The 22467-nt window shown below is 44.8% G+C and overlaps 1 long non-coding RNA gene across 1 annotated transcript in view; it reads right to left on the bottom strand.

The window, feature by feature from the left end:
* LOC147731484 (uncharacterized) overlaps nucleotides 1–15415 on the bottom strand; it is a 329622-nt gene extending 314207 nt beyond the window's left edge. The window contains exon 1 of the long non-coding RNA XR_015308640.1: nucleotides 15156–15415. This is a non-coding gene — a long non-coding RNA (uncharacterized LOC147731484). The remainder of the gene's footprint in view (nucleotides 1–15155) is intronic.
* Nucleotides 15416–22467: the final 7052 nt, after the last annotated feature.

Below are 22467 nucleotides of genomic sequence, written 5' to 3'. Positions count from 1 at the left end.
TTTAGAAAGTGGCTATTTTCCTGTTCAACCTTTATGTGTGCCTCTGCCTGGTTGTGTATTGACTGTCTGGTTTGTGAGTGACAGGGGCTCGAAGTGGCTCCAGGAGGCTGGCTGAGTCAGCACAAGGCTGAATAGACCCATCTGCATGTCCTCTACATGCAGATGGGTGCACTCTGCCAGTGCATCTCTTCTTCCTTTGTGAGTGTGGGCCAGGGCCATTAGATACACCGCATGAGGTGGAGCCAGCATTGTGGCAGGCAGGCACAGCCCTATTGAGACCCAGGTGCTACTCCTCCCACCACTCTGGTGTGCTGTGAGTTGGCTGGCAAAAGTTAGAAGGTCTGCTGAAGAAAATTGTTGTGAGAAACTCCAGCAAAATAGACACAGTGAATATCTTCAAGGGTTTTGGGAAATCATGCAAAAGATTTTTAAGTAATGTAAATAATTTTTACATGTTTTAAAGTGTTTGATGTTTTATGGCTTATACTTAATAAATATACCTTTTTGCCTAATTTATTATCCTTTGCTGGATGCGACTTCATGATTTTCTTAAGCACTCAATGCTAGTTATCTTGATTTCGACCACGCCCCTACTCGTGTAGGCCACACCCCTTTAAGAAATTTGCCATGCCCCTTTTAGAGCACCACCAGTTTTTTCCCACTTAAAGCCCTGGCTTTACGCTCTCCTGTTGTTGGTGATCATTGGTAGGCATGAGGGGAGGACTACAACTGCTTCATCGAAGCATTCCACCATGAGACCTCGAGCTGACCCACCTGCTTGACCTGGGTGGGTAAGGTGTTGGCAACCTCTGGAGGGTGTAGTGTATTTTTCACTTCCCATGCTTTGACATGTGGACAGGGTCAGGGGGGCATAGTTAGTAGGTTATGATGGGCAGAGTATGGGGATGGGTTGAGTACATGTGCCGGTTTCTGCAATAATGCGCTGTGAATGCCGACTCATACGTTTGTTGACTCACACATCAATGGAGAGGAAAGGAGGTATGCATGTGTTCAGCGGTGATGAAGGGGCCTCATTCCTCACGCAACAACCCTCCACTGCTCATTGCCTCTTCTCTGTCCTTCCCTGCCACACACATTGTAGTGTTCAGGCATTCTCACCCCCTTTAAAGGAGACATTGGGAGCTGGGTGGTCTATGCCGGATCCCTCATGGTCTGTTGCCCAGGTTTTTCTCTCATTCTTTCTTGACCTCTGACAGACCTTGAGCTGGGGTAGGGCATTGTTCTTATAAAGAGAGGTCCTGGCGAGATTGGAGAGTGCTTCAGTTTGCATCGATTTCCTTGGCACCTTTTTGGAGTGCATGGTAGAAAGTGTTTGTGATTTGGCACATAAGAGCCATGCTGGCGAGGTGCCTGTGACATTTGTCAAGTTACTCGTCAAGTTTGCTTGCTGTGCTCTTTTCCTCCGGTAGTGTTTGTTCCCACATGAAAGCTCTAATTGATGAGCTCTAAACAAATGGAAAGTCAATTATGTGTTACCTTAATGAGTCATAACTCAGCAGTGACTCATTGTGGCATCATAAGATAGACTTCCTAGTGTTTCTTGAGGGGCACCGGAAACATGCCCCTCGCTATCCTAGCAGTCTGCGCCCACCCTCGCCTCTTCAGGGCTCTTCTCTACAGGTGACCGCTTCTCTCACATCCAGTCTTCTGCCTTCCTCTCCATATCGTTGTGTGATTTATGCTTACTTGTTTTTATTGAGGTTTATGGTTTGTATAGTATTCTAAGGCACGCCATAATATATTTTTCTGTGTTGTTGTAATTTATTATGCTGTGATTTTTGTGCTATGTCAACTGTTAATGTTACGGACGGTAAGTCTTTTTTGTAGCATTTATATTGCATATTCCTGTCATTTGAATGACCCTGTCGCGCTTTCAGGGTCTGGCATTCTTGTTGGCCGGAGCCAAGGTGGTCTGTGTGCCTAGTATTTGGTTGGGTTTCGTATTGTTTAAAGGTGTCATAATGGATAGTGTCATATGAGGTTAGAGTAGACTCATACCTTGCTTAGTAATGCTTTACTATGGTTAGGAGTGGACCTGTTATTGATTGTAGTGCATTTGTCTGCATGGATGAGTGCACCGAAGACCTTTGCCTTTTCTTTTCTTTTAGTGGGGTGCGTGGTTGTCCCTTGACCGACTTCAGGCGGCTGTTAGTTTGGAAGCACCGTTTCCCAGTATACTAACGTTTATGCAATGCTATATGCCTTAGAGTGTAGCATAGATAAATTACCTTCTGAATTGTTTACATGTAGATTGATGAGAGAATATTACTGTGTTTTGAGGTGGCAATGCTAACCCAGCTGTGAGGTGGCAAAACTGGTGTCATGCTTCAGCGCATGATGCGGTAAGGTGGTATATGTTATGTGTTCTGTTGTAATAATATATCTTTATATTGATATGCTGTTGAGGTGGCAAAACGTAGACAACTATATGTCTTTGGGTCATATTTAAATAGTTGTAATGAGTATTTTGCACTATCGTGCACTATTTTCTGCTATCATATGATTTGTATTATGTTATGTTGTGTGCTGTTGTATTTTGCTGTAATTGTACTATATATTGTGAGGAATTGGGTCACTGATTGACTTAGGCGTCAGCCCTGGTCAAGCAGCAACCACTATGATTGTCTGGGTGAGGCACAGTCAGGCCAGCTACAGGGACCCAGTTAGGCCGGATCAGTAAAGTACCTTAAATCCTGGTTGGTGGAGCATTGCAAGGATCCGCATTGAAGATGCATCGTGCAGCCAAAAGCGGTGCGTCTGTTCCAAGATGCATCGAGCCGACGCTGTAAGGACCTGCATCATCATTGAGGATTCCGTCGATGGGGCTTGTGATGTGAAGTCCGGCATTGAGAATACAGCACACAGTCTGGCGAAGCGTCAGTTCCGAAGATCTGTGTATCTGTACTGTGAAATCAATTTTTGTCGTCAAGGATGCCGTCAACTAGGAAAGCGAGGACCTGCACTGAGGAAGTTTTAGGCAGTCAGGGCGATGTGGGGGTTCCCAAGAGCTGCAATGGGATATAGGACTTTGCGACAGGTCCAACCCGCACAGCAGCAGTGGTGTGTATGTTCTGCTAAGATTTGCTACGCACAGAAGAGGAGATACATTGAAGAAATAAGTATTTATATAGCAACACTAAATGAATATACAGCATTCACAAACCAAGCTCACCGTCCCCTGAGGTCAGGGCTCCAGTGTTTTAACAGGTGAGTTTCTGAGTCCCTCTCCCTTCTCAATAGCTGTAGTGTTTTTCCCCAGTCACTATGGTCACATCCAGGTAAAGCCCGACTAGTAGCCTGTGTTTTAAGAGTCTCATTGCAACTTTTATTAAGTCAAAAGTGTTCCAGCGTCAAAGTGCTATATGGTAGGCAAGTTCCTCCGGAGTCGTCTGGCCCATAAATCATTGTAACCCCAACTAATGGGACCTGAACGACCAGAGTCTCCAAGCGTGCCCCCTTCACAGTTACTTAAGTTGCAGTGGCTGTCTCCGGTGAGTTCCTCATTTGTGGCCCTGCAGGGCCAGCAGTCAGGTGTCTTCAAGTTCCTCGCAAGTGGTCCTGTGGAGCCACCGACTGGGGGGATGGGCCATCGACACTCCTCCGATTCTGCTGAGTTTCCTTGAATCCTCCACACCGGTGCGAGGGGAGGATGTTCAACTCTCCAGATGCTGGTCCTCGGTTGGGGCTTGGGCCATCACGGGTCACAATGGCAGCCTCTTACTCTGGACCATAGTCCTGACGAGACCACGCTCCGTGCCATTTCCCAGTGGCCCCACTTGGCATATGGGGTCACCATCTTCCCTCTTCACATGGGCTATGGACAGGCAAAAGTCTTCCAGAGCTTCTCACTTCACACAGCCTGACTGGCTGCTTGACAGTTGACAGATTTGGGGGTTTCGAGCTCCACTTCTAATAGTCAATTTTCAGAAACCAAATGTGATTTACAGTCTGATTCTTTGAAGTTTATGTTGGAAGCCTTCTTCCTTTTGAAGTGTCCTCTCCTCTGGTCTGCCTTTCCTACAAAAAACTGTCTGTCACAGCAGAAGGGACTCTAAAACTGATAGCTCCACAACTCAGGCCATTGAAGTGACTAGAGTGTAACACCTGAATGTCAGCCACAGTGATATGTGTATCAAAACGTTACCCTCAGGCCTTTGCCCTACTTTCCATCATTCTCTTATGTATCTCATTGCCTTCATGAGATCTGTCCAGGGCCTTTCCAAGTGACCTCTCTCTGAATCAAAGCGCACCCTTTGAAGTATACCAGAGAGCCTGGGTCTTCCTTCCCCCAATGTGTCTCACCCAGTTTACACTAAGTCAGCAATCTGTAAATCTGTCTGTGGGGATTCCTCTACCTTCTCATGCTCCTCCAGTTTTTGTTCTTGGGGCAGTTTTATATAGTGCGAACCTGACCTGAAGATATCAAAGCGCTTTACATGAGCACCAGTTACGTGACAGGCGGACACATTAATTTTTGGTAGGCACGCAAAGATTAAGTGATTTGCCCACAATCATAGAACGTTGAGCGTCGCTGCTGAGACTCAAACCTTGTTCCCCACCTCTGCAGTCGACCGTCTCAGCCGTTAGGCCACATTCTCTCCCCAGTTAGGCCTGGGTCTCCAAAAATGGAACCTAGTACCTTCCATGTATTGTATCATTCACAGACACACATGCTCCTGTCACATGCATATAACATAAAGGCACTGCACAGCATTACATCTTCCATGTATTGTACCATTCACAGGCACACATACCAAGCACATTTTTATAACAGAAACCCACTGTGCTGCACTACACACCAATCTGATGTAGGAAAAGTGTGAGGTAAGCACACAGCAGAAGAACTTGATTGAGTGAACCTGTAGATCTCACTCCAGTGACACATATATAAAGGCCTGTTCATTACTGATCGTTACACAGTATGCTGACACCACCACGCCCATGCTGCTTAATTCCTGGCAAAGGAAGTAGACTTTCATCACTATATGAGGGTAGAGCTTTGGACATCTCTGCTAATCTAAAAAGACCACAATCCATGAGACAGCCAAATGTCATGGCACACATTCATGATCTGTGTTTGCCCATGACAACAAAAATCAGCATAAGGGATACAGACATCATTAGGATTGGGGTACTCAGGACAGAGATATATGTCCATTACCATTCACCAGTAGCAGCCCGTCCCCTGCCAAGGTGGTGAGGCTGGTCGGAGGAAGGAGGAGGGGTTGGAGACGAAAACAAAAATAAATAAATAAACAAATAACTTTACACGAACACTGCCACTCACCGCATTGTGCTCTTCCTTCATCTTCTTCTTCTGTGTACAGGCTCCTAGACTGCACTGCGGCCAGTTCTGACACTGAATGAAAGTAGCATCAGGATTGGCCTGAGTGCTCTCAACTTGCACTCCCAGGCAGACTGGGAGCATGTACCTGCTCCCTCCAGCACCATCATGCAGCTAGGGCTGGAGAGAGCTGCAGTGTGCATGAGGGTTTGGCCGGCCTGAGATGGCCGGCCAAACCATCAGGCGCACTGTAACAATGTCCACCACCCCCCCCCCCCCCCCCCCCCCCACCACCAGCAGTGTCATCCCCCTGGACTCTCCCTCAAGAGTTTTCAGAGTCCTTTGGATGGGTCTAGGGAGATTATTTAAAATAAAAAGATAATAAAATGGGTTTAAAATCCGATTTATTATAGTTTTATTTTAGGGTGATGGCAAGGGGGGTGGTGCTCCTCTGCCCTAATGGAGGGGCTGCCACTCCCATACACACAATCTTTCTGTCCCCGGAGCATATGTCCCATGCAACTAACAGTACAAATAAGTTAAAATATGTTTGTTTTTGTTATGTTTTGTCTTTATAGAGGACCCTCTTTAGTGAAGAGTATCAAATGTATCTGATCTTCATAGAACCCCAAAGGGTTTCAGGCAAAAAATAAGTTTAGTAAAGTTGAGGAATGTAAGTGCTGCACACCAAGGTTAAGGAAACAACGATAAAACTATATTTACAACAAAGTTCTCAAATTAAACTGCTCAATGTGTGCTACACGGTATCTAGGGCCTGCCTGTTCCATATACTGCTATGGTATGCGAAAAGACAAGCAGATGGGCTTGCAAAGAACGTGTGCACTACTAACACAAAATGTTATTCAATCCTTATCCAATTTTAAACTGGAGACTAACAAAGTGTGACACAACAATGTGTCACATACCCGGTTGCGGATCTATTCATCAAGTTACTGTCACTCCAGTGCAGGTTTTTGCCAAGCGTTTTGATTAGTTGTACAGATTCAGCCGTGAGCGTGGTCAGATACACTAAACTGTTACGGTTACCCCGCTTGGCATGGGCCCTGAAGAAGGGACGTTGGGGTCCCGAATTGCATAGGGCATTGTGTATCCAAGTGGACTTGCCACGAAGGTTATCCTATTTTTCATTATATACCTAGTATATATAGGATTATGTACATATCATGTTTAAAGTTGTAATACAATGGATTGTAACCATTTAATGTGTTTATATGAGTTTATTTTGAAAATCAATGAGCATTTCTGTAGACATATAGTCTCTGACTACAGTTTTTCTTTTATTCACATTGTGTCACACTTTGTTAGTCTCCAGTTTAAAATTGGATAAGGATTGAATAATAGTTTGTGTTAGTAGTACACACGTTCTTTGGAAGCCCATCAGCTTGTCTTTTCGAATACCAAAAAATACGCTTACCTCTGGCACTCCTTTCATGATGGGGAATGATGGCCAAGTCTTCTTTTCAGTAATGAATTTACCCAATACATCTTATCTGAAGGCCTGCATGTGTATTTATTGGTTCTGCGATCAAGGCCGGACTGGCTACCAGGCATTTTAGTGGGCTGCCAAGCTAGGGGCCGATTTTACTGCTATAAGGGCAGATTTGTTGTTGATGGGGACCTGCATGTGCTTCTAAGTAAAGAAAGCAAAGCAATTGGTTTTAAAGCATACTTTAAAAGCATTTTTTTTCCATTGCTTACTTAGAAAGGCCTGGTAGCCAGTCTGGCCCTGTTTTCAATACGCACCACTGTTACATGCCTTTCTCCTAAAAAAGGTAACTTCCTGATCCTATCTCCACCAACTGCAGCATGGGTGTGTTACCTGTTTGTCTGATGGGTTTGTGTTGTTTAACTTTGAAATATGCAAACTATTAAAATAGAGCAGTGGCATAATGCACACGTTACATATAGTGTGTAGATCCTGCAGGCTGCATGTCAGGATCTCTGTGATCCAGACTCATCACTTCGTATTACTGGCACCAATAAAATGAGTATTGATAGGTGTGTCAATAGTGACACATCATTAAGGGCCACATGCATCAAGGTATTTAGGAGTCGCAAACGGTGCAAATCGGTAAATTCGGCCGTTTGCGATTCCTAAATATCTTTTTTGTATGCATTAAACATTTTTGAGAAAATCGCTATTTTTAGCGAATTGCAAAAATGCGATTGCTTTTAAGGAATCGTAAATTTGCGATTCCTTAAAAGCAATGCATGATTGCTTTTTAAATTGTGAATTGGCAATTAGGGGCTGCAAATTACCACGAGGGTGAACCTCGTGGTAATTTGCGAAAAAGTATTAAAATGCTCAAAATTGCATTTTAAACACTGTCATGTTACAGACACACATGTCCTTAGGACATGTGTGTGTGTAACATGCACTTAAAAATGCATTTCAGGGGTGCAGAGGGTGGTCATTTGGACCCCTCCCTGCACCCATGGAATGCATTAACATTTTGCGAATCGCTAATCGAAATTCGCAAAATGTCAATGCCTTCCCATTGATTCCTATGGGCCATTTGGCCCATAGGAATCAATGGGAATTGCAAAATCGCAAATTAGAATTCGCATAATATTTGCGATTCTGTAAAAATTGCGATTTTTACAGAATCGCAAATATTATGCAGATAAAATCATGCATCCCATTTTGCGATTCCTTATTTGCGATTCCCTAAAAATCGCAAATAAGGAATCGCAAAACCTTACAATGATGCATGTGGCCCTTAAAGTGTTACAAAGTCGCAAGACTATGGCTGCAAGCACTGTATAAACGCAACTCATTAATATCATATAGAAACAGCTTATCCAATAAGATTCAAGGAAAATGTACAATTACCTCTATCAAGCTCTTTTTTTGTCACTGCATAATTCCCTGAGTTATGAACAGCAGGCTGTTAACTGGTTATATGGGAGGGATGGGTTTGAGTAAAGGAGAAGCTTTCACTCCCAAAACAAATTAAGATGCTGACTGAGTCCCAGGAATGAACATTGGAGATTCTGACCTTAAAATGTTTTCTGTTAAAAGTGGTTAGAGCCTGCTTTTAGGGGAGGGTATTTCTTGCATTCCCCCATCTCTTCTTAAAAAGACATTGACAGAGCACTTACTGCTGAAGAGAAATAAAAGCCTGGCATACCTATAAAATGCCATGAAATTGGGCCGCCCATCATAGCTTAGTGGATTGGGTGCTTTAACTTTCCCAGGACAGAGCTAATGACCTTACACAAAATATCACAAATTGCTTCCCTTGTGATACATATGATGACATCACAAATTACACCACTTCGGACAGTGCTGATAACATCACATTGAACTATCTATATCAGTGCTTTCAGTTTCCAAGTTGCCACATCCTTTAGCTCAATAGCTTGAAACATCTTCAATTCTCCTAACCTCTAACGTATTCCTGTGGTACTCATGAAGACATGACTAAATAAATAAATCTTCGATTTATCAATATATATTTTGCTGATCTCTAAATATAAATGGTTATTAGAAATGGTTTATGTTAATATGTAAACAGTCAAAACCGATGTATGGACTGTTGCAATCAATATAAAAATATAACTGTTAATATCAATATAAAAATTAATTGACAATTGGATGTACCAGTGATATCAAAACGTATGTGACATCAATTTGCTAACTTTTATTATAAATACATGGGCAATACCAATATCTACATGGGTGATTTCATTATGAACCTATAATTGGTCAATAGCAATATTCAAAAGGTCAATGTGTATCTGCTTTAGTGAACGCATTTTCTAGTGTGGTTAACAACCTTCATGGGACAGGAGCTTATCCATTTTAATGATGATGAACTGAACAATGGCCTGTGGTGAAAGTACTACCCAGTAATTTGTATTGTTGCAATATCATAAATATTGTGGTATTATTTGTTTTAATACATTTTGTAATGATACTATAGTTTAACATTTTGCATTGCTATATGTAGGTAATGTGTTAAGTATGTGTCAGTACACTAAATTGCAATGTGTTAAATGTTAATATGTCATGTTGTAATGTTAAATTGCACAACAGTATGTTGTAATCTGCTATGTTGCAATTTGTTATGTTGTATTTTGTTTTGTTGAAATATGTTAAGTTTCAAAATGTATTGCATTATGTTATTTTTAATATCATATGCTCCGTTATTTTGCAAAAAGTTATTTGTAATATGTCATGTTTCGATCTGTTATGTTATGTTTTATTTTGTTTTAAAATACATTCTATGGTATGCTGTAATGTGTATTATTATACTGTGATACATTATATTACAATGTTTTATGTTAAAATGTTCTACTTCTTTAAGTTGAAAAGTGTTATGTTGTGATTCGTTTTGTTGCCCTATGTTATAATGCTGTACGATAAGTTGTAATATGTTTGCTATATGATATTTTATAGCATCTTCTGTTGTATTTTGTTGTCTTGCAAGAGGCTACAATATAATATGGTATACTGCAATATGTTACGTTGTAGTACATGACATTGTCATTTAGTTTTCTGCACTATGTTACACTGTATTGCATTATGGTGTTATATATTATTCAATAATTATTTGTTGCAGTGTATTATGTTGCCGTTTATATTGTTGCGGTGCGCTATATTTTCACATGTTCACATTTTGTTATTTTGAAGTATGGAATGTTATCACATGTTATGCTGTAGTATATTATGTTGAGATATGTTATGTTGACTATTGTTAGGATCTTTTGTGCTGCCATTTGTTTTGTTGTAATATGATTATTCTACTACCATATACTCTAATATGTCAAGCTGCAATATGCTAAACTAATAACTTATGTTACAATTTATTGTTTACTAGTATATTCGATAGTTGCGTTTCATTCTGTAACATGTTATGTTGCATGAGACTATTATCAGTTGGTGTATTGGAATATGTTTGTGTTGTTGCAATTGATTCCCTTAGGCTTGTCTATATCATTTGATACCACTGAATGACTGGCTTCACATAGTTCCCTTGCCTGCAGGGTAATCACAACCACCAGTTCAAGTTGGATCATCTTCTCTCTGCAGCCATTCACATTCTATATGGAGTCCCTCAAGGTTCTGCATTATCTCTGAGTCTCTTCAATATTTACCTTGCCCCTTTAGAAATCCTACTAGATGCTCACAATGTTGTCAATCACATGTATGCAAACAATACTCTGCTTCTCCTCAACTGAAAGAAGGAATAGGGTTTTACCATCAGGGACCAAGAATGGTTGCATGTTGATTGACTTTGCCTGAATAGTAAGTCAGGAATCATGTTTGTTGCCCCAGATGACCCTTCACCTTTCTCTTTCACCATCATTGATCAGACACGGTGGAGTCAATTCAAATGCCATTTCAGAGAGTCAGCAATCTGGGGGTCATCTTCAATAATACTCACACCCAAAGTCCTCATGTGAACCAAATGTGCATTCTTCTATCTCCCCTTGTTTCAGAGTAACCCTCTTCGACTTGATTCTCCCTCAGGATACCACTGGTCCTTGCCATTGTGTCTTCGCGACTGGATTACAACAGCAGCATTCTTTCTGGCCTTCCTAAGAAACCTCTAAAAAAACTGCAAAAGGTTTTTTTAAAAACATGCAGCAAGACCCATCTATGTCTTAGGTTGTAAAGACCTAGGTATGCTCATCCTTAGAATAGAGAGGTGTGTGCCAGACTATCCAGCCACATCCTTTCTCTCTTACTACCTACTTGAGCTCATCCTCTGTGTTTCAGCACCCACATGTAAAATATATGGTAATTATTCTCTCTATGTACACAGCCTTTCCCTCTTAAACTTTCTTCAGACAGTGAGAGTGGAAAAATATTTTCTTAAGTTCATATGAGGCCTTAAGTAGCACCTTTTCTGTTCTTTGACCACCCTGGATGCCACGGTCTTCAGCCAAAGCTCATGCCTGCCCCTGTACAATTGTCTTCATTCACAATTTCCTTAATCACTAGTAGCCCTCTGTTATAAACCTCACCATAAGAGTTCTCCCATCATTAGAGATATTTTGAAGCTATTTGTTTTTCGGGAATCAATCCGTTATTTTCTGATTTAGCCCACCCCCCTATGGAACATCCCCGTGAAGAGGAAACATCCATTACAACGCAGTCATTAAAACGACCTAACTTTACAACGCAACTGTTACAATCTAACTGTCTTACATCGCATGATATTACAATGCATGCCATTACAATGCATGTCACTACAACGCATGCTATTACACTGCATACCATTACAATGCATGCATTACAACGCATTATAAGGTAAGTAATGGAGATATTTTTTAGTATTAGGGTGGGTATGGGTTTTGGGGTACATGGGAATCGTAATTTTTACCCCTATACTATCCAACACTTTCCCTACTGTTGCACTCACTGGAATGGGAATAGTAATCTTTACCCCTACACTATCCAACACTTAGTAATTTTTACCCCTACACTATCCAACACTTACCCTACTGTTGCACTGACTGGAGTGTGAATAGTAATTTTTACCTCTATCAAACAAGAAGGGGGACCAGGGAGCTAATAAAGGTCCAGTGCCATGCTCCCTCTAAATATTATTATATGGTTAACAGTAAGTTTTACCCCTACACTATTCAACATTTACCGTACTGTTTCCCTAAAAGTATCATGCATTGTAATGGTATGCGTTGTAATGGTATACGTTGTAATAGTCGTTTTTAAAAATGCATTGTAATGGCATGCGTTGTAAAATCATGTGATGTAATGGTAGTTGCGATGTAAAGACTGCGTTGTAAAAGCATGCGTTGTAATTGCATGTGTTGTAACGTCATATATGCTTGTGAAGTGGCAGTCTGCTTGACTGTCGTTTCCCTATGTATGCCCCAGACCTCAAAAATGGCAACTTGTGGCTAGAACACGTTAAAATATACAAACATAAAAGCAATAAATATGAATGTTATATTAATGTAAGTCGTGCTGTAATGTATATGCTGCAATATGTTATGTGGTATTTTGTTGTGTCGCCAAAAGCTATATTGAAATGATGCCATATGTTATGTAGTAATGCGTTATGCTGTAATACGACATGCCACCAAATGTATGTAATTTTCTTCTTGTAAAAGGTGAGGGTATTTCTTTTCTTTTGCAGTGCGGTAGTTTGTTTTATTGGAACTCCTATCACTACTTCGAAACATAGATTGTTCCAAGTCCGCAGCCCCACACTTATTTCACAAATGCCCTTTTAAATAGATGTGTGAATGAAACAACAGTGCTCTTCCTCCCTCCCACAGAACCGATGACAAAGGGAACTATTTTGGGGGTGAGGAGGCGGTTGCCTTGGTTTCTCCTGCAGCAGCGCCTCCTCTCCTCCTGCCCAGTCCTTCTGACTGTTGCTTCTGGGAAAGAATCACAAGAGGGGAAGCCCTGTGCGGTTCCATATCCATAACCAGTAATGTGAGGTAACATGGCGGGGAAGCGCCTGTTGCAGAGATGTACAAAAAACACGTTTGAATCCCAGAACTGGCTGAGTCGTAATCATTTAGTGATTAATAACATGGGTAATTGATGTCTGAAGGACTTTTAAAAACAAAGACTTTGGGGAGTAATTACAGTCTTTTGAACTCGAGTTCTTTTGTGATGGAACAGAAAGAATGCTAAAGTCTAGGCAGCACTGGTATGTATATCTCCACCACAGCATACCGAAAATAAATGTGTCCCATTAAGATGTTCTTTAATGCAAATGTACTAAACGCACATTGACGCATTTATGACTACAGTCAGTGCAGATGCCAAATTCCACTTTATTACCACAGGACAGCAAAACTGGCTTAAGTAAAACATTGTTCAAAGCCTTGCAGATAACATATTACAATTACTTCATACATGAAAGCAACTGTCCTAATAGTCACAAGGCCTCTTTAATGTGATTCTAACTTAATGCACAAATCTAACCCCTTCCATTCCGATTTTGGTTAAATAACATCTTTAAAAATGCACAAGAACAATGCAATGGCATAATCCATACATGAAGAAGAATACAGAGTCATATGCTATTCATTACCATGCTTGGGGGAGGGGAGCGGCTTAACGACCCATTCAAGACTTTACTTCGTGTGAATCACAGAACAATGAAGATGGGTGGATGGATGGGTGGGTTGTTTGGTTGGTTGGATGGATGGGTGGATGGAAGGGTGGGTGGTTTGGTTGGATGGATGGATGGATGGATGAGCGGGAGGGTTGAATGGGTGGATGGATGGGTGGGTAGGCGGATGGGTGGGTGGATGGGTGGATCGCTGGATGGATGGGTAGGTGGATGAATGGGTAGGAGGGTTGGATGGGTGGGTGGACGGAAGGATGAATGGGTGGATAGATGGATGGATGGATGGATGGATGGTTGGGAGGGTTGGATGGGTGGGTGGATGGAAGGATGGATGGATTGGTGGGTGGGTGGGTGGGTGGATGGATGGATGGATGGGTAGGCGGATGGGTGGGTGGATGACTGGATGGATGGATGGATGGGCTCTCTTGAACTTCTGCACAGCCATATCAAGAGAGGGCGTGGTGCTTCCTACACTTCCTCTCCCTGGCTTCCACCTGTGAGGCAAGTCTATGCCTTCAGTAAGATACCTCAGGGAGTTCAGGGCTTGCTGCACATGCCTGTCCTCTGTTTGCAGCTTGCATCAGTGGTACAGGACCCAATCTGCGGGGAGGGTGGCACTGAGATTACAGCGCGCCACAGTTTATCAGAAGGAGCGCCACTGAGCTGGTTATAAGAACGGCTCTTATCCGGAAGACAAGAGGCATGCTAGTTTGTCAAATGTGCTAAATATCCGTCCATGCAGCTAACTCTTCCCCCTGATTGTAACTCCAGGGTCGCCCATATTGATTACACACATTCAGAGCTGCAGCCCCCGGAGGGCTTTCACCGCAGCGGCCCCTCGCCATGGAAACCAATGAAGCGCTGACTGGAGTGCAGGTGCAAGTGGTCCAGGGAGCCGCGGAGCTGAGGTGATGCTCGAGTCCACCCTTCCCACCTGACAACCCACCGCCTCAGTCTGCCGAAGTCTGACTCTGAACCCAGACGGGCAAACACCCAAAAACAGGCACGGCTGGAAGAAGCAACGGATCAAGGGCTCTGTGTAACTGCTGATTACTCACACCCCCAAATATTACACACCCCCGGAAACAACAGGATGCAGAAGAAACAAAAGTAGAGGTCTCTCTGGCTTACGGACACCACCACCCAGAAAATATCTGCCCGCTCCCGGGACTATCAGCTGCAGATTGCAGTGCGATGTTACAGGACTGCACATCAGCTAGAAGGAAGCTATACATGCGATAGATAGATAGATAGATAGATAGATAGATAGATAGATAGATAGATAGATAGATAGATAGATAGATAGATAGATAGACAGACAGATCGATAGACAGACAGACAGAGCAGATCTATCCATTCCATAAATATATACACCATCCCAGTAAGCTCATTATATCTATAGAATAGTGCCTAGATTCATTAGACTAATGCAATAGATATAAAGGCAGCTATTTAGCGCTATATACATACAGATACATTAGAGCGATACATGAAACCAGCCGACTAATTTATGCATTGTTTCACACTACTGGAAACACACTACAGTTTGATATGCATGTTAAACAATAGACAGACAGACAGACAGACAGACAGGTAGACAGATAGATAGATAGAATGGGTAGATGGGTGGATGGCCATGCATGCATCGTTATAGATGCATCAATGCACACACATGATATATATCCATGCCAGGGGTGTATACGCAAGGCAGACAGATGCCTGCCTGGACGCAGCCATCAGTCGCGAGGACAGGCAGCAGCCTTCCTTACCTGGGCTGGGCTCCGGTTCTTCAGAACTACATCCTTAAGCTCATCTTTGGCCGCCCTCCCCCTCTGCAGTAGGAATCTCTGGACCCCGGCTCGGAGGGCAAGGGGGCGTGGGGGTGGAGAGCCCTGCCCCCTCTATCCAGCTCGCAGCTCTTAGCCCTTCAGGAATGGGCAGAGTCGGGCAGATGGTCTCGCCATAGCATGGGGCGAGGGGTCCGTGGTGAGTGCGTGTGTGTGTGCGTGCGGTGTGTGTGAGAGGTAGAGGCGGGATTCCCAGCCTGCACAGCCCTGCACTGCAGATCTATGGGTTAATAGCAGAGAAGCCTCTACCATGGCGAGAAGGAATCTCTGGCTCTGGATTCCTGCAGGGATTGAGCAAGCCAGGGACGTAAAGCCCCGCTCCCTTCCATTGATGCTTAGTACTGGCGGGAGGCTGCTCCCGGCGGCGCAGCATTCAGACAGGCAAGCAACCTGTGAGGTGGAAGCGACTCGCCCAGGGTCAGACAATGCGGCGGCGAAGCATAGCTGGGATTACAGCTGAGTCCGCCGCCGTCACGTTAACCACGTGCACTTCCAGTGACCCCGACGGCAAGCGGCAGAGCGACGTTCACCCCAAATGCAGAAAGACAATAACGCACTACAGACACCCACAGCGAGCTATAGAATAAAGGTTCATGTCATTTTCACCGTGAGACGACTGCTCCTTCTCACCTGATTCTGCCGCACACGTGCTTTACGTATATTTATATGTCATGGTGGGACGTAGCGCTCATGGCCAGGCATTTTTATAGGTCCAGGGCAGGCGGGGAGCGTTGGCTAGTATGGTAATACTAATCATCATAAATTGTGTTTCTGTATAGCGCCTAGTGCCTGTGCCGCACTCCCGCCCGTGCCAAGCGCTCTAAATAAGGAAAGACAATAAGAAGTATGAGTATCTGCCTGTCTCTCTCCTGACCCTGTATGCTATTGCTTGCAACGACAGTCACTGCCCCTTAATTAGAGTGAATCTCACGCTCTGGGATGGTGTAAAAGTTACTCACAAGGGAGATTCTTTGGGGGTTGATCGCGAGTGCAATTTGACTAAGATGGCATCATGTTCAAATAAGATCAATGTTTAACCAGACACGCCCACATGAAAAGAAAAAAAGATATTCTCATAATGCACAAGTTGAATAAATGAAGAGTAGCGCACAGTTACGGACCCCAAAATGCCTTTTTCGTGGGGTTATGGAGATGTGATACCAAACGTAAACACAACGCAGTGCTAGTCAGCGGTGGCTTATCGAGCACTTCAAAGAAGCTCTGATTTTGGGGTTACTACTGTGTTTGCCACCAGACAGCCAGCCAATGACACAATAATTTTAGATTCCAGCACAGTCTAGAATAAGCATTTGCAATGACATAGGTCTTGCATTTTAGAAACTTTGACCTATTAATACTGTAAATGACAATGCCTTATATTATTGCAGGTTTACTTAACACACAAATAAAGGGCATTGTCATTTACAATGCCAATAGCTCAAAATCTCGCAATTGCGAGAACTATTGCGTGGCAAATGCTTGTTTCCTTGTTACTTGCACAAGGGATGGTAAACTTAAAATCGGACGAAGGCATGTCACCCAGTTGTGGATGCAAGATCAGTTTGCAAAGTCAACACATGAAAATGATTTAAGCCATGCCTCTAATTGCGTTGACCACGCTCCTTCAACAGGTTTACCACGCCCCTTTTAGATGCCCATAATTTTTTCATCCCACTTAAAACCCAGTTTATGCTACAATAATTCACTGCAAGTAATACAACTGTGGCAAGATGCTGGTTGGGCCAGTCTCTACCTAATGAAAACACAGCATAATTGCTACAATTTAGGGCGATATTCATAAGGGCTTATCTCCGATTTATCCTCACCTTAACGCAATAAAAGTGGAGATAGATTTAACACCCCATTCATAAGCTGTTGCAAACTGCAGACATCGCCTGTATTCCTGCGATAACTGCCCCAAAATTTCTCTCCACGGTGAACACCACCAACTAACCCTAATGAGATGCAGAGTAGGCGTTCCCGTGCAAAAACACACAAAAAAAAACACAACACCACTTTCACAACGAACTGCCAGATCTGCGATGTGAAACAAAAACAGGCGATAAGCCGCGGTAGCACCAGGGATTTAACACCTGCCTTTTGGTGGTGCTAAGCAGGTCGACTACCCACAGCATGAAAGGGAGCCCAGCCAGGAGCCACACCTGAAGACACACAGATGCCATGGAGGGAATGATCATACAGCTCCGATACCCATGAGGGCCACAGCATAGGCAATGTAGCACACGGTGACTGGCATCCCACTAGATGAGCATCATTGACATAAGGGAAATCACTGTCCCTACTTCCATCCACACATTCATACATGAATAATGAAAGACATGACACAGTAGTGCGTTACTGGATGTTTTTGCACATCCAATGGAGTTTTGCAGCTGGAGCGGTACAGAGCCATGCCAAGCACACCACACAATATGGGCCCGTGTAGGGCCAGGCAGAGTCCATCCGGGGATGACAGGCACTGCGGAAGAGGAAGGGTGTAGTCCGCAGTCTGGTCGCCGGGTCATTGGTCATCAAACAGGATATGGCAGTTTATGTTGCGGGACAAGGTGAGTGCAGCAGAGTGTATCAGGGGTCAGTGGGAGGTCATGAGGCCATGTGCGGCACCAAGCAGAAACAGGCAGTGCAGCGAAATGAATGCTAGTGCCTCCTTCTGACAACAATCCCATCCACGTCCTCATCCTCGTATGTGTGCTCTGCCCCACCTGTGGGTGTTTCAGTACCGGCTGCGGCACTGTGTGCCACTGACACATCAGGGGCCAGAGGAGGATTGTCGGCTGCACTGTGTGGCAGTGACACATCAGGTGCTGCCGTGGATTTTTAATAATACCAGCCAGTGTTTAATAAAAAATTTTTTTCCACTAGGCCAGGTATCTTTTAAACTCACACCTTATATCACCCCTGACCCCACTGACACTCACTCCCAACACATAAGCACCTCCATCTAAAGGTGCTCCAGCGTATCCGCTTGTCGCAGCACTGCCCCGCCCCGCAGCGGGACGGGAGACCCCGATGATGAAGCATGACACCAAGGGCCCTTTTGGTGTGTGAGGGGTATTTTAACAAAGATGGTGTATTCCAATGACATCTGGATACACATCCACCCAATGTGAGGTGGCCCTTTCTGATTAACCTATATCCCTGATAAGAGGAGGACGTGCCCACCTCGGTGCCCACAGGCATCACCTCTTCACTCCCCCTTTTGATTTCCTTAGCTGCCGTGGATACGCCTGCCGCACTGTGAGGCACTGACACACCAGGGGGCGGAGATGTGAAAGGTGTGGGGTCAGCAGCATTCATAAGCAGCAGCAATGCCATGATGAGGATCTGCAGGGCATGGTAGATCCCAGCTACATTTCGCTGATGTGCAGCGGTGGCTGCCATCCATTTCGCCTCCCTCAGCACCATGCCCTCCATGAGCCTCCGCATGTGTGCCAGCTCAGGGCTGGAATCGCTGGAGCCAGTCTGAGCGGACAGGCGTTCTTCTCTCTGTGTCATGACTCCAGCGATGTCAGTCAGGGCTCATTTGAGACCATGAAGAGGGCCTTGGGACTGGAGCTGGTCGCTGATGGGACCTAGACACCCATGGATGGTGTCCAGTTTGGTAGCCATGAGGCCGTACCCCACCCACACCTGCTCAGCTGCCTCCCTCTGGCCCTCCAGCACACAGCGAAGGAAGGCCATGGTTTGTTCCTGGGGGTCTTGGGAGACTGCCGGGGCTGTGGGTGCCTCCTTCTGGGTGGTTTGGGTAGTGGGTGGGGTCTCCTCGATGCAGCTGGGCTGCCCTGATCCTGGAGGTGAATTGCGGATGATGTCAAAGATGTCTTGGAGGGCTTGGGTGTCGATGCTGGCGGTGTCCTCCTCATCATCAGTGAAGAGTGGCTAGGACTGCTGTGCAGAAGGTGTTGACGTGCCTCTGCAATGTGAAGGGGAGATAGTGTATTACAATGTGTCCACATGTATGTAGCCGCATGGTACATGGTGACATTCCGACAGCATGGCATTGTACATTGTGACAGTCTGTAGATCAGGGCCATGACCCAGAGTCATTGTGGGTGTGCACTGTGCTCTGCTTGATTGTGCAAGTGTTCCATTGTGGCCCTCTTCACCCATCCCCCCCAGTACCTGGTGGTCACTCACCCTGTTGCGGTTGTGTTGTGTCCTGTCAAGCAGTGTACGTTCCCCTGACTCCAGCCACAGTCTCCACACTGATGACTGTCGACACCAGCTCCTCCATGTCATCCACCACAAAGTGTGGCACTGGGATCCCACCTCCAGTCTGAATTGCTGCCTTCTGGTTGGCTGCGAGTTTCTCCTTGGTCTTTAGCTTGATGTCAATCCATCGCCTCTTGGCCTCGTTAATTGACCTCTTGTGCTTTCCGATGGCATTCACCTTGTCCACGATGTTCCTCCATATCCATTTTTGGTTCACAATGACACGGAGGTGACAAACAGTTGTTGATGGTGTTCCATCACCTCCATAATCAGGATCCTGTTTTCCTGCGGACTGAACTTCGACTTCCTCTTCTTCTTGTCCTTGCCCTTCCCTGAGGTCCCTGGCTGGTGTTCGGGTGTGCTTGTGGGGTTGCGCTCGTCCTCTGCTCCTGCTCCGGCTGCCTCCATGGTGCTTGGGATTTGGTAAGTTTGTGTTTGGGTGTTTTTCTGCTTTTATAGTGATTTTTCCCGCCTGCCATGTGTGTATTGCAGGCCTGGCGCTGCTTATCGCTGATTTCCTCATCGCGCTTTGGCCCATCGTATGTTTTTTCGCGTTGAGGTTTGTGTTTTTATCTCCGTCGAGGTGGTTGTATCACGGACATTGACCGCGGTTTTGGCAGACTATCGCATGCTACCGCCTTGTTGTGAATTCCATGTTAACACAGGGTTATTTTCCCGTGATCGGCTGCGATGTGTAATGGTGCATTAGCATTTTTTGGTGATGTTTAGCACACGTTCTTGTGAATATACACCATAGTGTTCTGTGCAAAAAGCAAGATTGAAGAACACGGAATTAAACAGGGTCCTAAAGACAAGGATAGTCAGTTCAGATTAACTCAGCGACCGTCATGAGGGTTCGCCGCTGCCTTTCACGGGTCCGAATCATACTGGCCTCTTCCTTTGCTGTACGGAGCGGACATGGGTTACTTAGTGCCCTAAGTAACCCATGTCCACTACTCTTCCACGAGCTTTTAACACACTTACTTCATTGCAAAAAGCAAGCAAGCCACTGATCTTCTAATACCACTTCGTGATCAACCAGGAACAGGCAATGTTTTTTTTCCATCAACAACAACTAGATTACCTGGAGTGTCACGCTCCCGAAGCCGCCATGTTTAAACTGTTCATGGTATAAAACCCGTTTAAGTAGAAGCTGCGAATGACTTGATTTATCTGGCCACATGTAAAACTTTCACTTTCCGCCCAACCATCACCAGGATGCTTCGGCGACCCAAGCCTAACTAAAGTGAAACAACTAGAATACCTGGAGTGTCACGCTCCAGAAGCCGCAATGTTTAGACTGTTGACGGTATCAAACCCGTTTAAGTAGAAGCTGCGAATGACTTGATTTGTCTGGCCACATGTAAAACTTTCACTTTCCGCCTAACCATCACCAGGATGCTTCGGCGACCAATGCCTAATTAAAGTGAAAACACGCATTGCGCGCTCCATATACAAGTAGCAACCGTCATTGTCCGCCGAGTGCTCTGTGTGTGTGGGGGGGGGGGGGAGGTAGCCACTATTAAAGTGAAAGCACGCATTGTGCGCTCCATATACAAGTAATGCCCGCCAAAGTCCCACGAGTGCTGTGTGGGCGCACCTCAAAATCAAGCGCCTCCATTGTCCCATAATATTCATGAAAAAATAAATAGTGCTCATAAATAGTTATCATCCCGTGTAACAACCGAAGTAAAAGTTAGGGACGGTAACAAATGCAGACAAGGCGACCCCAAAGAGGGACTAACAAGCCTCTTTAAAAATCAGACGCCAGCATTTACAAAGGACACTGACCCAAGCCAATGACAAATATGGGTGGAGAGTGGGCTGAGCTTATATTACATACTCCACTACAAAAAGTCTCCCAGAGCAGCGCATGCATACTGACTCTAGGCTCGACCTAAAAAGAATGGTACTAGTATGACATCCAAATAAACAGAGGAAGGGAGGGAGAGTATTACGGAAGGATTCGTATTCCCTGAACTAGTTTACATAAACAAAAGGAATCCACTAAGTGCTCCCACACCACTGTAAAGGAACACTTCCAGACATCATTAGGTGGACTACTAGTATGACATCTGCAGAAATTTTATCAGGGGGGTGGGTTGGAAAATAATTTTAACCTCATCCATCCTCCGACCCTTTTTGACAATGTCAAAGGGCAGGGGCAAAGCGTTGAGAAAGCTAATGGAAAAGCTTAATAGAAGGATCAAGCTGACATTATCTGCTTAGCAATTTCTAATCTGTTTTTATGCTACCACTATTGAATGCCTCTTTGGTGGGTTGCTGCCTGCCTACTTTGCCCTCAAATCACTGCCTGAACATCTGGCTGGGGTGTGACTCGGTCCAACAGCATTCAGAGATCCTAGAGAGGGCAGGACGTACCTTGCTGCACTGAAAGCATGCCTTGCAGCCCGCAGCACGGGACACCCCCGGGTGCGTGCCTGGGCAAGCATGTCAGAGACCATCAGAGTCTAGGCCTACTTCCTTGTTTTTTTCTCCCTCTGCTCTGCATTCTCATTGTCCACTTGGCTCTTCCAGAGTCATTGGTGACATATGTAAGGTCAAACTGTGCCTCTGTATTTTATCAGTTAAAGTAGTAGATCTTTATGTGGAAAAGGAAGGCAAACTTGGCGAGCAGCTCAGACACTCCGCATCCGCACACCCACTCGCACCCGCACCCCATCAATGTACTACCATCAACTTCTTTGTCATCAACTTCTTTTTGCTGAGGGTGCAAGATTTTGTGTCAAATTAAATTAAACTCCCAGAGTGGCACCTCTCATTAACAGCAGAAGTGCATGGCATGCTACATTCCCCAACTATCGCCCCACCTGTATCAAATTCAGTTGTTGTTCCTTCTAATATTCAGCAGCTGTCCATGCAGGTAAGAGCGGGGGGCGGGTGGAGGGGGGTTTCGAAAGACAACCAGGGAAAATATGTATTTATTGTCCCTCGTGGTCGTCTGTGAAATCCCCCCAACCCGACCCCACCGCGATTACCT

The sequence above is a fragment of the Lissotriton vulgaris genome, chromosome 2_1 (genome assembly GCF_964263255.1).
Source record: "Lissotriton vulgaris chromosome 2_1, aLisVul1.2, whole genome shotgun sequence".
Classification (NCBI taxonomy): Eukaryota; Metazoa; Chordata; class Amphibia; order Caudata; family Salamandridae; genus Lissotriton; species Lissotriton vulgaris.
Note: the sequence above shows the minus strand (reverse complement) of the source record. Positions and strands in the feature narration are given on the sequence as shown.